Consider the following 5219-nt stretch of genomic DNA (forward strand, 5'->3'; position numbering starts at 1 on the left):
TACTTTTTGGATAAATGTCCTCTGGTCTGATGAAACAAAAATATAACTGTTTGGCCATAATGACCATCGTTATGTTTGGAGGAAAAGGAGGAGGCTTGCAAGCCAAAAAACACCATCCCAACCGTGAAGAACGGGGGTGGCAGCATCATGTTGTGGGGGTGCTTTGCTGCAGGAGGGACTGGTGCACTTCACAGAATAGATGGCATCATAAGGCAGGAAAATTATGTGGATATATTGAAGCAACATCTCAAGATGTCAGTCAGGAAGTTAAAGCTTGGTCGCAAATGGGTCTTCCAAATGGACAATGACCCCAAGCATACTTCCAAAGTTGTGGCAAAATGGCTTAAGGACAACAAAGTCAAGTTATTGGAGTGGCCATCACAAAGCCCTGACCTCAATCCCATAGAACATTTGTGGGCAGAACTGAAAAAGCGTGAGCGAGCAAGGAGGCCTACAAACCTGACTCAGTTACACCAGCTCTGTCAAGAGGAATGGGCCAAAATCCAATTTATTGTGGGAAGCTTGTGGAAGGCAACCCAAAACATTTGACCCAAGTTAAACAATTTAAAGGCAATGCTACCAAATACTAATTGAGTGTATGTAAATTTCTGACCCACTGGAAATGTGATGAAAGAAATAAAAGCTGAAATAAATCATTCTCTCTACTATTATTCTGACATTTCACATTCTTAAAATGGAGTGGTGATCCTAACTGACCTCAGACTGGGAATTTTTAGGACGATTAAATGTCAGGAATTGTGAAAAACTGAGTTTAAATGTATTTGGCTAAGGTTTATGTAAACTTCCGACTTCAACTGTATGTCTGTTTGGCCAGTGGACCAAATAGGTAGCTCGGGCCGGACAGATTAAACAGCATGATCATTACATAGTTGAATCTTGTGCTTGGGACAATATAAGGCCACTCTAAAATGTGCAATTTTGTCACACAACACAATGCCACAGATGTCTCATGATTTGAGGGACCGGGCAATTGGCATGCTGACTGCAGTAATGTCCACCAGAGCTGTTTCCAGATCATTTAATTTCTCTATCATAAGCAGCCTCCAACGCCATTTTGGAGAATTTGGCAGTATGTCCAACGGGCCTCACAACCGCAGACCATGTGTTGTAACCACACCAAAGCCAGGACCTCCACATCCGGCTTCTTCACCTGCGGGATCGTCTGAGACCAGCCACCCGGACAGCTGATGACACTGAGGAGTATTTCTGTCTGTAATAAAGCCTTTTTGTGAGGAAAAACTCATTCTGATTGGCTAGGGCTGGCTTCCCAGGCCCACCCATGGATGCGCCCCTGCCCAGTCATGTGAAATCCATAGACTAGGGCCTAATCATTTTATTTCAATTGACTGATTTCTTTATATGAACTGTAACTCAGTAAAATCTCTGAAATTGTTGCATGTTGCATTTATATTTTTGTTCAGTATACTATCCCCTATAGTACAAAAGTTTACCTATTCTATTGGTCAACTTGTCCTTCTGTGAGAGAAATAAATATTCCAAAACATACTCTGGGAAAGTTGTGGGATGCAATCGATCTCAAATTAATACAACCACCTTTTAAATGCAATGAGACTGATGCAACAGATCAGAACGTTTAGCTTAACATGTTGATAAACTATTAGGCTATTTCTTCACATTATAAGCGCAGCACTAATGTTCCAAAATGCAATCAATTAGCGAGAAATCACAGTTCTCAAAAGTGAACTGGACATGATTTGGAAAGGCACACACCTGTCTATATAAGGTCCCACAGTTGACAGTGCATTTCAGAGTAAAAACCAAGCCATGAGGTCGAAGGAATTGTCTGTAGAGCTCCGAGACACGATAGTGTTGAGGCACAGATCTGGGGATGGACACCAAAAAATATCTGCAGCATTGAAGGTCCCCATGAACACAGTGGCCTCCGTCATTCTTAAATGGAAGAAGTTTGGAACCACCAATACTTCTTCCTAGAGAAGACGTGCCTTGGTCAGGGAGGTGACCAAGAACTCGATGGTCACTCTGACAGAGCTCCAGAGTTCCTCTGTGGAGATGGGAGAACCTTTCAGAAGGACAACCATGTCTGCAGCACTCCACCAATCAGACCTTTATGGTAGAATGGCCAGACGGAAGCCACTCCTCAGTAAAAGGCACATGACATTCCGCTTGGAGTTTGCCAAAAGGCACCTAAAGGACTCTCAGACCATGAAAAACAATATTCTCTGCTCTGATGAAACCAAGACTGAACTCTTTGGCCTGAATGCCAAGCATCACATCTGGAGGAAACCTGGCACCATCCCTATGGTGAAGAATGGTGGTGGTAGCATCATGCTGTGGGGATGTTTTCAGCCGCAGGGAATGGGAGACTAGTCAGGATCGAGGGAAAGCTGAACGAAGCAAAGTACAGAGATCCTTGATGAAAACCTGCTCCAGAGCACTCAGGGCCTCAGACTGGGGTGAAGGGTCACCTTCCAACAGGACAACGACACTAAACACACAGCCAAGACAATGCAGGAGTGGCTTCAGGACAAGTCTCTGAATGTCCTTGAGTGACCCAGCCAGAGCCTAGACTTGAACCCGATCGAACATCTCTGAAGAGACCTGAAAATAGCTGTGCAGCGATGTTCCCCATCCAACCTGACAGAGCTTGAGAGGATCTGCAGAAAAGAATGGGAGAAACTCCCCAAATACAGGTCTGCCGAGCTTATAGTGTCATACCCAAGAAGACTCAAGCATGTAATTTCTTTCAAAGGTGCTTCAACAAAGTACTGAGTAAAGGGTCTGAATACTTACGTAAATGTGATATAATAAAACAATTTTCATTTGTAAACATTTCTAAAAAGATGTTTTTGCATTTGTCGTTATGGGGTATTGTGTGTAGATTGATGAGGGAAAAAAAATATTTTATCCATCCATTTTAGAATAAGGCTGTAACGTAACAAAAAAGCCAAGGTGTGTGAATACTTTCCGAATGCATTGTATATCAGGTAATATGCAGTCCACAAGAAACCGCAATAGATAACTTATAATTTAAGATACTAATTGCATAAACAAGGTAACGGGAGTATAGTACAGTAATAAACTAACGTCATTAAAACAACACTTCTATATGTTATGATTATGCTACCATAGTCGTTCCATTAACTCAGGTGATCTGAAATTCACCAATGTGAAAAATGACACTTTTGGAGACTATAGTGGTAGTTTAGAAATGTTATTTCTGGTCAAGTCGGGATAGGAGCTGAGGACCTTCAGGTCCTCTCTTCCCCTTCCTCGAACATAGGAAAAAACATAATTTTCATTGTTTTTGAGCTTATCATAATGAATAATAAACACATATTATGAAGAAACCTAAAAAAAATTAAAATGTTTTCCTAATTTCTTCCTTCTTTTTCTTCTACCCCCTTTCTTCCCCTTCTTTCTCCCACTTAACATACTATTGTTCCCCAGCTTCACCAGAAGCAACGCCAGGATAGTGGGTTTGATTCCCTGGACCACACATACGTAAAATGTATGCACGCATGAAAGCGTCTGCCCAATGGCATATACAGTATTATTATATTATGTTGCATCGTAAACAATTTGCTGTACATTGTGTCACAGTAAAATGGTGGTCCATTCTACTCAGGAGCAAATCCAAAAGATGCGATGCATCCACATAATTTACATACCCAGCAGCGTCGCTGATACATTTTCAGCCGTTAAAGAGTGACCAATCAGATTGAATGCAGTATGTTTTTCATTTTGGACATACATATTGCACCGTACATAATTGCCTGTATGCTGTGTCACAGTAAAAGGTCGGGTCCATTCTACTCGAGCACTTTTAGTTAACAAATCCACAGAGTTTACACCCCAAGGAGTGTCACTGCTTATTTTGAGGCCCTTAAAAAGAGTGGCCAATCAGCTTAAATGCTGTACGTTTTTCATATTGAAAATGAGTAGTGACACTCCTCGGGGTGTAAACTCTGTGGATTTGGAAACAAGAAGTGCTCCTGAGTAGAACAGCCACATTTTACTGCGCCACAAAGTACAGGCAATTATGTACAACACAATATTCCACATTTTGTTGTGTTACAGCCTGAATTTAAAATGGATTAAACATTAAAAAAATTCACCCATCTACACACAATACTCCATAATGACAAAGTGAAAATATGTTTTTTTGAAATGTATGATAATTTATTGAAAATGAAATACAGAAATATCTCATTTACATAAGCATTCACACCTGAGTCAATACTTTGTAGAAGCACCTTTGGCGAAAATGACAGCTTTGAGTCGTCTTGGGTATGTCTGTATCAGCTTTGCAGCTCTGGATTTAGGGATTTTCTCCCTTTCTTCCTTGCAGATTTTATCAAGCTCTGTTAAATTAGATGGGAGTGCAGTGAACAGCAATCTTCAAGTCTTTCCACAGATTTTTTAATGAGATTTGGCTGGGCCACTCAAGGAATTTCACATTCTTCTTCTGAAGCCATTCTAGCATTGCTTTGGCTGTATGCCTTGGGTTATTGTCCTGTTGGAATGTACATCTTTGCCCCAGTCTCAGGTCGTTTGCACTGACATATAAAGTGCAAAAAAAATAAAGTGGGAAATGCACTCAGGCCACAATCTTATCACATTAAAGCACAATGTGCCTTTTTCTCAGGAGTGGCTTCAATCTGACCACACTCCCATAAAGCCCAGATTGGTGAAGTGCTGTAGAGACTGTGGTCCTTCTGGCAGGTTCTACAATCTCAGACAAGGAACTCTGTAGTTCTGTCAGAGTGGTCAGTGGGTTCCTTGTCACCTCCCTGACCAAGGTCCTTCTTTTCCGGTTGCTCAGTTTGGTCGGATGGCCAGCTCTAGGAAGAGTCTGGGTAGTTCCATATTTCTTCAATTTCCCAATGATGGAGACCACTGTGCTCTTGGAAACGTTCAACACTCTATAAATAGTTTTATACCTTTCCGCAGATAGAATTGTAAGAAAGCCTATATCTAAGAGATCTACAGACAGTTCTTTGGACTTCGTGGTATAGTTTCTGCTCGGACATGTTGACCATTTACGTTTGAAATTAGCAAATTAATCACATACCTTGTAGAAATACTTTTAATTATTATTTGTATGATAACTACAGGTCTATCGATAATTGTACACATTTTCGCCCTAATTATTAATTTACAAAATATACAGGACGGGACTCTTATTGTGAAGGATTCCAAATATCCGTGACCTGGAA

This window comes from Salmo salar, chromosome 10 (assembly GCF_965601325.2).
Source record: "Salmo salar chromosome 10, fSalSal1, whole genome shotgun sequence".
Taxonomy (NCBI): Eukaryota; Metazoa; Chordata; class Actinopteri; order Salmoniformes; family Salmonidae; genus Salmo; species Salmo salar.